General features: G+C 36.2%; 1 protein-coding gene and 1 pseudogene across 6 annotated transcripts in view; one reads left to right on the forward strand and one right to left on the reverse strand.

Annotated features, from left to right (window-relative positions):
* The window catches only part of DIAPH2 (diaphanous related formin 2), a 1,060,012-nt gene that overhangs the window by 944,601 nt on the left and 102,746 nt on the right, over positions 1-12,665 (forward strand). The window lies entirely within an intron of this gene.
* On the reverse strand, positions 5,977-6,277 carry LOC112649455 (40S ribosomal protein S27-like; annotated as a pseudogene).

Consider the following 12,665-nt stretch of genomic DNA (forward strand, 5'->3'; position numbering starts at 1 on the left):
AGCTCTCTAGCTCTGGAGTCAGCTCCCCACTAGTAACTAATGTAGTCTCCCAGTCTGCACTGACCTAGATGCTTCCGGGACAGGTGCAGGTATGCTAATCTGAATAGCTTGTAGGGCACCCAGTGGCAGGAGAGTCCCCGCTGCCCTGTGCCCTCCCCACCTCCGCCTGTCCCAAGGGATGCACAGGATCCTGAGCTGTGTCCACTCAGGCGCCTTGGGATCCAGGGCCTATGCTGCTGGAATCACACTCCCGGGCTTTGCAGCTCCCAAAGGCAGCAGGACACTGCCCCCTCCACCCAGAGACCCCGTCTAACCAACTAGCTTCTCCCAAATGCCCTGTCAGCTGTGTGCTCCAGCCCTTTATGGAGCTCGGCCCACAGTTTGTGGTGCACTTCCTCTATTAGTTACTCCAGGAAACTGGAGGCTTCACTGCCCATCCTGCAATTCTTCCCAATTTCCCTGCTAAGCACTTTTCCATCGGGGAAGAATCCGGTGTGGATTTTCAAAGTTCCCACTTCTCTGGGGCTGGGCTTTCTTGTCCCAGAGGCTTTAACTGCAAGGCTTTGGCTGGGCTCCTTGCAGTGCCCCTCCCCCACTTGATTCTTTTTTATTTTTTTCCTCCTTCCTACCTTGCTAGAAGTGAAAATCCTTCTCTCTGTAGCGTTCCAGCTGTTCTCTCTTTAAAATCAGGTCAAATTTGTAGGTGTTCAGGGTGTTTTGAAAGTTATCTAGGTAAGTTGATGGGACCAGGAGAGTGACCCTACTCCTCTGCCACCTTGCCCCGCCGTCTTTCCTCACTGTGCTTTTGATGTACATTTCCCTGATGACCAGTGATGTTGAGCATCTTTTCATGTGTTTATTGGCCATGTGTACGTTTCCTTTGGAAAAACGTCTATTCGGTTTCACTATCCATGTTTTAGTCAAATTGCTGTTTGATATTGAGTTATATTAGTTCTTAATATATTTTGGATATTTACTCTTTATCAGATATATTATTTCCAAAAATTTTCTTCCATTCCACAGGCTGCCTTTTAGTTTTGCTGTTTCCTTTGCTGTACACAAGCTTTTAAATTTTGATATAATCCCAATAGGTATTTTTTGCTTTTGTTTCCCTTGCCTTGAGACATTTCTGGAAAAATGTTGCTGATGTCAGAGAAATTACTGCCTGTGCTCTATTCTAGGATTTTTATGGCTTCAGATCTTTTATTTAGGTCTTTAATCCACCTCGAGTTTTTTTTTTTTTTTTTTTTTTTTGTATAGTGTAAAGAAGTGGTCAGGTCTCATTCTTTTGTGCATAGCTTTCCAGTTTTCCCAGCATCATTTGTTGAAGAGACGGTCTTTTCCCCATTGTATATTCTTGAACATGGCTATCTTTTAGCCTCCATTATGTTGATAGTGTAAAGTCCCACGTTGTGATTAGCATGGAAGAAAATTCTTACCAAATTCTTCTTGTTCTCCTGCCAACTAACTGGGCATGTTGTGAGTGGTTATCTAAGGAGCATGGTCCCAGTTGATCTACATAACATTCAGGGATAGGTTTACTCCAAGTCTGTAGGTATGAGATGTGAGACAGTTGTTTGTTAGGACCACATTCCCAGTTTGCACTGGACATGTGTTTTATCAGATGTTTCTACATGTCTTGTGTAAAAAGGGTAGGGTAAAAATACTGGATAAAATACATTTTGGTAAAAAAAAAAATGTCTCTGAGAACTCCCTCTTGTTGAACCTCTGGGTACTCGTCACTGGTTCCACAACTATTATAATCCAACACAACTAGTATGATTTACAAGTTGGTCTCTTGGGGCCCTTTCACCTTCTAAGACTCCAACACCAAAGGTAAGTAGTTTTTTCCTATATGCTTCAAGATTACTGTGGTACCAGGGTACCTCAGTGGCACAGTCAGTTGAGTATCTGACTCTTGGTTTCAGCTCAGGTCATCAAGCCCCATGCCAGACTCAGCTCACCGCAGAGTTTGCTTGTCTCTCTCCCTCTGTTCCTCCCCCTGTACCCTTCCCTCTCTCTCTCTCTCTTTCTCCCTCTCCCTCTCTCCCTCTCTCCATCTCTCTCTTTCATAAATAAATAAAATCTTTAAAAAAAGAAAAAGATTACTGTGGTCTCAACTCAGCCTCAAGGGAACTCCTTTGAAACTGTGAACAAGAGCAAGCTGACTCAGGAGGATAACATGTATCAGTGCACTAAAAACTTCATATGGAGATTTTCATAAGAGGACCAGTTTGGTCTTTGCCATTAAACCAACCTCTCGGTTATGCTATGGGGAATGGAATTCAAGTCTTCAATATTGTCCCTAGAGCACACCTGAAGGGCAAGACTGATGTTCCTGAACCTTAGATACTCTAAGAATGAGCTAAGCTTTAATAATAAAAAGTTATCTTTTTTACACAGTATCTTTATATTATTCCAGTACCACTTATTAAACATATTGGAGACTAAGTAACAACATCAGTAAGTACACTTGAATTCCACAGGGGCCTTTCCATATATATATTTCAACAGAATAGGATAAAGTATATACCAGTTTCCAAGTAACTTAAATAACCTGCACTGGTCCTTTGGTGATGTATGTAAGTTTTACTCCTTGTAGGCGCCTTCCAGGGATCCTGAGACATGTGTTCTTAAATCCTCTCCCTTTGTCTCCTGTACATACACCAGGTCTTCTTGAATCCACTTTTCTATTTCCTCTTTCTTTTGCTTTTTATTCCAACCTTCCATTTGCTACTCTATAAAGAAGACAGCAAATGTGCAGGATATACTATAGGCTTCTGTTGTCCAAAACTAATTTAGCATATACTCCCCCACTAAGCACCCTACCCAAATCCAGCATCAAGAATGAAAGTCTCATCAGTTCTTTGGTGGTACTTAAGTGACTGGCTTCATGCCTGCTAATTTGGATTCTCCTTCTATAAAGTGAGGCACATTGACTGGCTGCTGTAAAAAGATAAATACTATTCTTTGGGGTCATGGAATTTCTAAATAAACTGAGACTAGTGGCTTAAAATCAAATTACCTGGAGTCTCAAAGGAAAAGGCATTGAATAATCTCATTCAGGCTCTTTTCAAAAATACTATGTATTCTTCAAGTTTTAGAGTTTCTAGAGAAAATTAGCAGACAGTAGTTGCAAGGAAAAGCAGAACTTTAATGAGATGTGTAACTTACATGACTTAACTCATATCTAAAAGTTTAGCCAACATACACTGATATTATTTTTAAAAACAAATATCTGTTAAGGAGTTTGTCTTGTACGTAGGGATATGTTTCAAAAGGAAGAATATGGCCTTTTTTCTTAATATATACTAAAATGTTGTTACATATTGAAAGTCACTTATTTTTATGAGTCAAATTTTGTACTTAAAGCTGATTTCTATTTTTTTATATTGTTGTGATAGAGGTATTTTGGAGGGTATAGAGTAATGGCTTTTAGTAAATGTGGGCTTTAAAAATAATTATTTAATTTTAACTTTTTACCTCTTAGAACAATTTTTTTTTACTTTAATCATTTCTTCTTCTTCTTCTTAAAATTTTAAGCATACCTTCCAAAATATGTCACTTTTGTATTAAAATAAATGAATTCATGAAGTTGCTTTCTTTGCAGCATGAGGAGCTAACAGATTAAAAATAAACTAGTATTTCTTGTTGCTGGAAAATAATTATGAGAATATTACACAGAGGAAGCCATGCTTAAAATGAAGGCTTCGTATTGCATTTAAAACTCAAGTGGGACTTTCAATTATTCTGTTTAGTAGAATAATATATTGATGAATCCTTAGAGAACTAATTATGTTGTTTCACATGAATTACAAATGCATCATTTAGCTGCATTATAGCCTTACATGTGTCCTTTACAATTAATCATCATTAAATGTTAGAAATGTAAACTTTAAGATGCAAACAAAGCATATTTCTTAAGCAAAGTGGTCTAAACAAATACCAGTATTTTATTTTGAGATCTGTAACTGGTCTACAGAATTTCTTTTCCTATTTTTACAAGATCAAAGTATGAATCTGAGAACTTTTTAAATAGAATTCTCTTAAAATTCCATTATTGATGATAAGTATAAGTTGCAAGAGTAAGTTTTTCCCTTACTTTTTTAAAGTTTTAATTTAAATTCCAGTTAGTTAATGTATAGTGTAATAATAGTTACAGACGTGTAGTATAGTGATTCAGTATTTCCATGAAACACTCGGTGCTCATCACAAGCACACTCCTTAATCCTCAGCGCCTCTTTAACCCATCCCCACCCACATACCCTTCAGCAACACTCACTTTGTTCTCTATAGTTATGAGTGTGTTTCTTGGTTTGCATCTCTCCTTTTTTCTTCTATAATCATTGGTTTTGTTTCTCAAATTCCACATATGAGTAAAATTTTATGGTATTTATCTTTCTCTAACTGACTTATTTCACTTAGCATAATACTTTTTAGCTCTATCCATGTCTTTGTAAATGGCAACATTTCATTCTTTTTATGGCTGAGTAATATTCCACTATATGTGTGTGTGTGTGTGTGTGTGTGTGTGTGTGTGTGTGAGTGTGTGTGCGTGTGTATCTCACCTATTCTTTATCCATTCATCAATTGATGGACACTTGGGCTGTTTCCATACTGTGGCTATTGTAGATAAAGCTGCCATAAACATCAGAGTGCATGTATCCCTTTAAATTAGTATTTTAGTATTCTTTAGGTAACTACTTAGTAGGGTGTAATTGCTGGATCATAGGGTAGTTGTATTTTTAACTTTCTGATAAATCACCATACTGTTTTCCACAGTGGCTATAGCAGTTTGCATTCTCATCAAGAGTGCAGGATGGTTTCACCTTCTCCACATCCTCGTCAACAACTGTTGTTCTTGTATTAATTTTAGCCATTCTGACAGGTGTGAGATGTATCGCATTGCAGTTTTGATTTGTATTTCCTTGACAATCAGTGATGTTGAGCATCTTTTCATGTATCTGTTGGCCATCTGTATGTCTTTGGGAAAATGTCTATTCATGTCTTCTGCCCATTTTTTATTTGGATTATTCAGTTAGGGGATGTTGAGTTTTATAAGTTCTTTCTATGTTTTATATACTAACCCTTTATCAGATACTCAATTTCCTTTCATATTAGCATCATCAAATTCTAATCTCACCTTTTTACCCTTCAGATAGTTATGGAGGAGACTCTTTTGTGGTAGCTGTTTCATCTTTTTTGTTCCTTCATATTTTTCTCTTATAAGTTTATCTGATACTGTGATGTGTTCATGAAATATATTCAGTTATTATACTTTGCTGTAGTAGAACTATTCATCATGCATATTTCTGCTGCCAATAACTAAATTGTTTGCAAAAAATTAGGTACTTAGTTTATTCTTACTGATCAGCTCTACTCTTTTGGACCAAAGCAACATGAGAGCAAATACTTTCACACCTGTTAGGATGGAGTTGCAACTGTCATACATTTGGAATGTTATGATCCCAAGCAGTCTTTATATAATTTGAATTACATTGTATGTTAGGTTTTTGATAAAATCTGGCCAATTTTTACAGAAGAAATTATTTCTCTGATCATTTGGTCCTATCTATTTAGGAATATGTAAAACTGGATTTTTTTTTAAGGTAATATGTGACCAAAGTTAATTTTCTTCCTAAGGCCTAAATAAAGAAAAAGCAGTTTCAAAAAAAAAAAAAAAAGCAATATCTTCTCCTATTCCATATGTTGCCTTTTAGTTTTATTGATTGTTTCCCTCACTGTGCAGAAGCTTTTTGATGAAGTCCCAATAGTTTATTTTTGCTTTTGTTTCCCTTTCTTCAGGAGACATATCTAGAAAGAAGTTGCTATGGCTAATTTCAGAGAGCTTACTGCCTGTGTTCTCCTCTAGGATTTTGATGGCTTCCTATGTCACATTTGGGTCTTTCATCCATTTTGAATTTATTTTTGTGTGTTGTATAAGAAAGTGTTCCAGTTTCATTTTTTCCCCCAAAATCTGTTTATTGGGATAGTGTCCCACTCATCTTGATTCAGCGAGCTTTTAGTGCTGCTTCCACCTGAAGGAGCATCCTTCTGTAAGCCTTGCTTTTCCTCCTGTGTGCTGGCAGAGGACGATGGAACAGCCGACACACAGAACTACCGTCTATGCATGGCTGAAGACCGTGGTGATTTTGTAGCATCCCAGGTACTTCACATCCATGAAGTAGGAGTTGAGGCTCTGCACCAGGCACTTCTTCTTGTGCTTCCTCTTCTCCTCTTCCAAGGACGGGTACAGGAGGTCCTTCGCAAGGGGCATGTTCTCATGGGGAGGTCATCAATGCTGGAAAGGCGTAGTTTCATTCTTTTGCATGTTGTTGTCCAGTTTCCCCAACCCCATTTGTTGAAGAAACTGTCTTTTTTCCATTGTATATTGTTTTCTGCTTTGTTGAAGATTAATTCACCATCTAGTTGTTGGTTCATTTCTGGGTTTGCTATTCTGTTCTATTGATATTTGTGTCTCTTTTTGTGCCAGTACTATACTGTCTTGATCTCTGCAGCTTTGTAATGTAACTTAAAGTCTGGAACTGTGATGCCTCCAGTTTTGCTTTTCTTTTTCAAGGTCGCTTTGACTATTAGGGTTCCATACAAAATTTAAGGTTGTTTGTTCTAGCTCTGTGAAAATTGTTGTTGGTATTTTGATAGAGATTGCATTAAATATGAAGTTTGCTTTGAGCAGTACAGACATTTTAACAATATTTGTTGTTCCAATGCATGAGTGTAGAATGTTTTTCCATTTCCTTTTGTTCTTCAATTTCCTTCATCAGTGTTCTACGGTTTTCAGACTATAGGTCTTTCACCTCTTTGGTTAGATTTCTTCCTAGGTATCTCATTGTTTTTGGTGTAATTATGAATGGCATTGATTCCTTCATTTTCCTTTCTGCTGCTTCATTATTAATATATAGGAATGCAACAGATTTCTGTATGTTGATTTTTTATCCTGTCACTTTTCTAATTTTTTTTTATCAGTTCTAACAGCTTTTTGGTAGAATCTTTAAAGTTTTCTACATAGGGTATCATGTCATATGCAAACAGTGGAAGTTTGACTTCTTCCTTACCAATTTGGATGCCTTTTATTTCTTTTTGTTGTCTGCTTTCTGTGGCTAGGACTTCTAGTATTATGTTAAATAACATTGGTGAGAGTGGATACCCCTGTGACAGTAATTATTATAACTTTAGGCTTACTTTTGGAATTTAAGCATCAGAAACATATTATTAAAACTTTTTATTAGGTTGATAGGTGCTTTTCCAAATGCATTTCCAAAAGTCATAGGTTTTTAAGCTTTTTACTCTGAAAGTCACACTTTCAAGTAGGAACTGAAATTCTTATAACACAAGTAATATACCAGTACAGAGTTATCACAGTAAGTTTTAGTGATTTAGGAGGTGAACATTGATTCCCTTATGAGTCTGTCTCTTTCCAAAAATAATGTAGCTCGTCCATTTTGTAGGAAAATACCATCTTCCAAAGAACTGGATATTACTGCTAACTAAGTAGGCAGAAATCATAGGCATTAAATAGTTTAAGTTAAATGTGATAAACTTCTATATTACAAACATTAATGGACAGAAAATGCTGTAAGATGAGGGAAACACAAAGCAGAAGGAACAGTTATTATCTGCTAAGTGCCCGGCACTGTTCTAAGTACTGGGGATATTTAAAGGAGTAGTAAATGGTCCCTTTCTTCAAAAAATCATATACTGCATATAAAAATTCCAAAGAGCCAACAGCAAAGGAATTCACAATAAGTTGACATATTATGAACCAAAAAGATCTAATCACAGACTGAGGTATATAGGAAAAGTCTATGTGTATCTGAACTTCCCTGCATAACTTTCATTGTGTGTAATTTCTGACAAAATTATAGATGGGGAATGATAGAGCCAGAAAGGCTCTTAAAGATCATCTGGCATAAATCTCTCATTTTCCAGAAGGTGAAATCTAGACCCAAAGAAGGTGAAGTATTTTACTACACATCATACAGCAAATGAATGACAGTGGGGACTAGAACTCAAGCCTCTTGATTCTTAGTCCAGTCTTTCAAGATGGCACAAACACAAACCTTTGTCTTTAAGCTCTCTTCCCATTCTTCCCTTTACTTGAATGGTGAAAACAATGGCACGGGGTCTATGAAAAAGTGGAACTCCCCAAACAAGGAAAGAAACCCTGGATAGAATTCTCATGGGGCCAGTAAAGAAATTGAAAGAGAGGGCAAAACATGGATATAGGAAAATAGAGAGTAAATACAGTCCAGGAAAAAATTAAGAGAAACCCAATTACAAGAATGAGAAAATCACACACAAAAAAGGAAGACTTAAATAATTATCCATTAGCACTTATTTATATGGAAAACAGACTAAAATGTCTTTGGTCTAATATATATGTTCAATCTGCTTTGAAAGTTTTCTTTTTCAAAATAGTGTCAGCTATGATAGGTATCTTCATATTAAAGTGAAGAGCTCTCCATTACCTAGCACATTTCTACACCTAGAGAGTAGTGATGACTGATATGCATAATGATGACCCTGAGGCAATGTAATACCCCAAAGTACCTTTTGATCCATTAAAATTTTTTTCTACTATATTTAGCCTACATATATTACTAAACATATTTTATATTCAAATTCTTAGAAAATGGGGAGTATGTTTATGATAATATTTCTGATAATTACCTATGAAATCATCACAGCACTTCATGTCTTAGCTAAGCCACATAGAGGAGATTTTACCAGAATGAAGAAGATACTGTGTCATCCTACTTCCCAGATGTTTCTTTCTTAGGCTTTTTGGGCTTTCTTGTCTTGACCCTTTTCTGATGAAATGTGGAATAAATAGCCTGTCACAATTTTAGGCTTTCTAGCCTGATTGTTGACCATCTCAATCTAATGATTCTTTTGAAAGTATATATTGTCTAAATAGATTATCTTGCCTTCTGCCACCTTACAAGTGTTTTTGTATAATGGTAAAGGAAGATTATAATGTTTTCATTGGATCTTAAATGTTCTTTCTGTGTAAGTTAGCTGCCAGGCAAGCATCCTGGATCCATTTTTTTAGCATCAATATGAATGTCTGTGATAAATAAGTCATTGATCATCGCAGCTGCCTTTGTGAAGGAGATTTTGCACTTACTGTTTCTTTCACATGCACAATGACATCAGTCGACCTAATTGACTATTACTTGGTCAGTTTCTGTGTAGGAAGTAATGCTAGGTAAAATAGAGAAAATAAATGAAAATTCAGTGCATTTCTATTGAAACACAGAAAGATTTCATAATAGAAAAAATACATTAATTTGAAGCTTCTCTGGGATTTGTGTTCCCAAAGGATGAGCTTGAAACCATGAAATTCTTTCTCATAACCTAAACCAGATTGTTATGTGGGTCTCTAAGAGTGAATTGCTAATAGATACACTGACGTAGTATAAAATGTATCACATGGCTGTGGTAAACATAGGGCAGTAGAAGCTACACCGCTATAATAAACATAGGTCAGAAATGTGGTTCAGTTAGTCAAATGCCAGGAGACTCTTTTCACGTTTTGTCTTTCCTAATTAGAAATCTAGGGAATCAGGTACAAAATATTCATCTTTATCAGTTCAAACAGTGATGGACAATTATGTGTTTAAATGTCCAGCAGTTATACTTTGCAATTAAAGTACTAAACAGTCTGTGATACCTCCATGGCAGAGCAGTCCTCCACTTCTATGGCTGATGCTGCTTTTTCTTTTCTGTGTTGTGTCTGCTTTGGAATCATCATCGTTATGGGGCATGACACTAGGTATGTTAGGCCATGCTGCTGACAATGGTAACTTTCAAAAGGGAGAAATAACATCAACTAATATAAGGTGAAACAACTGAGACTTAGAAGCAATATCAGCAAAGAATTGAATGCAAGGAACCATTTGAGTAGGATTACAAGCATTTTAGAATGTGCAGATTAGCCCTGGATTAAGGGAAATCAAGAATTTTTTAAAAGATTTTATTTATTTATTCATAAGAGACACAGAGAGAGAGACAGAGACATAGGCAGAGGGAGAAGCAGGCTCCCTGCAGGGAGCCCAATGCAGGACTTGATCCCAGGACCCCAGGATCACACCCTCAGTCAAAGGTAGACACTCAACCACTGAGCCATCCAGGTGCCCGGAAATCAAGAATTAAACAACCTCATTTATATAAATGAGCATCCTGGAGTTTTTAATAATGGAACCAATAACCTCACTGCATTTTGAATCTATTTGGATGTCATGTAAAGAATGAACATATGCAGTACTTAAGAAGGAAAGGTCAATTCTGCCATAGTGATCATTGGAGCATAATGTAACAGGCTGGGTTTTTTTGTTTTTTTTTTTCCCCCATCTCATCAATTCTAGAACATCTAAACTTATCTTTTCAGGAAGTTGTGGGCTTTTTAAAAAATCTCCTGCAACCATTATAACCCAAATAAACAGCACTTTACTTTTTTTAATATTATTTATTTATTTATTAGGGATACAGAGAGAGAGAGAGAGAGAGAGAGAGAGGAAGCCTGACGTGGGACTCGATCCCCAGTCTCCAGGATCACACCCTGGGCTGAAGGCGGTGCTAAACCGCTAAGCCACCGGGGCTGCCCATTAACAGCACTTTAAAGTCAACTCCACACCTTCACTAACATATTACAAACATCAAATATTTGTATGTAACAGATATATGTGGTTTCAGTAACAGGGTCTCTGGTTTTTTACTGCCCTTCCTATTTATTAGCCTCTAAATGAATTGTTCAGTTGGTATAACTCTGTATATCTGCCTATTGTCTCTTATTTTATGGAATGTACTGCTTCAGTTATAGTTAACACCCAATCTGACAAAGATTTGTTGTGGCTACCATACTTTGTTCACTTCATAGCATTAATAGTGGCATTTGTATGTTACCAAAAATAGACCATTGGATTCATCATCCTTAGTCAAACAAAAGTAGCTCCCTTGATTTTCAGCATAATGTTTCTAGATATCTAATAGTATTTTGGCAGATGGTGAATTAGAAGGAAATAAAATTATAAACTCAGCATGTGCTATAACTCTGGGTTTATAGTTCCTGAGAGATCTAGAAATAACTACAGATATTCACCCATGAGTTCAAAATCGCCTAATTCAAATCATTGAAGCTGAATTTCACCTAGAACTCATTTGAACTCTTTTTCATTAAAAGTCCTGTCCAAGATTAGGTCAAATGTCATATTCTTTGGTCATTCCAACCTTCCTCGTCTGAGTCTTCTAACCTTGACAGTCATCAGTACTATATATACTTCTGTCCAGTTGTCTTCTTTCCTTATCTATTAGCTCTCCAAGGGCATCAACCATGCTATCTTTTACTGCTTACACAGTCTTCATTGAATATATTCATTCATTTTTAAATAAATATTCAATATGCTCTTCCTACTATTGGGTAATGATCTAGACTAGAGGTTGGCAAACTATAGTTAGTGGGCCAAATCTAGCCTACAGGGCTAGAAATAAGAATGTATTTTTGTACTTTTATATTTTATGACCCATTTTTGAAGGATCATAAAAACAAGAATATGCAATAGAGACCATATGTGTCTAGCAAAGCTTAAAATATTTATTATCTGGCCCTTTAGAAGCTAAAGATTGCCAGCGCTTGTTTTAGATGCTGGGGATACAATGAACAAAGCAGACCAAAAAAAAAAAAAATTACTTTTTTGGAGCCTAAATTCTACTTATACATTTATTTTACACAGAATAAGAATCCATCTTTGTCATCTCCATAGTACTTACATATATAGTATGTATTCAATGAATATTTGTGAAATGAAGGCATACATACAATCCATTCTCCAATAACACACAATATAGATAAACATTTCTATATTAATGTAATTAAATGTATTTTTAGTCTTTATATTAAGAGTCTTTTACTAATAGCTTTTAGAAAAAAAGTAAAACACTACTTGTCAAAGACATTTTATTCTGGTATTTAATGAAATGGTTTCCCGTCTTAATGTAACTTTTATTCCTGATGAGGTCCTGATTACCAAGCCTTCTTATTAGAGGTAACCATCGTAATTTTATTTGATTCTGAAAGCTTTCTAAAATGGTGGATGTTTCATAAGAGATCATTTTGTATATGTCACAATTAAAGAATAAGTTAGTTTTCCAGGAGTCTCCATCCTTGAATTCTCCAACTTTCTGGTGTTTAAGAGCTGAAGATGACATTTAACTCCACATTAGAAAAGACAATCTTTGCTTTAGATTCTGAGTTTACTAATATTATGGCATCTTTTCAAAAAATCAGGTTATAATCAGCCACTAATTCTCCAACAAAGTGTACAGCCTTTAGAAGCTGATGGTTGGATACTAGGGGTGAATTGAGTGCTGGGAAGAGAGTAGAAGGGATCAAAGGGCCAGTGAAAGGATGCCAGAAGTGGAAAGGGTGGGATTTGTAGACCCAGCAGATTATGGTAGTAACAAAGAGGAATATGTAATTATCTTTTCCATCCTCTAAGTGGCAGAGTTTCCTACTCAGAACCATTCCTCCCACCACACCCACACAATCGGTTAAGTATTGTTACTTGTACCTATCTCCACCCCAAACCATCACTACAAGGAAGAGTTTCCTTTGTTTTTCACACATTCAAAACTGGAAGTAGATG

Source organism: Canis lupus, chromosome X, assembly GCF_003254725.2.
Source record: "Canis lupus dingo isolate Sandy chromosome X, ASM325472v2, whole genome shotgun sequence".
Classification (NCBI taxonomy): Eukaryota; Metazoa; Chordata; class Mammalia; order Carnivora; family Canidae; genus Canis; species Canis lupus.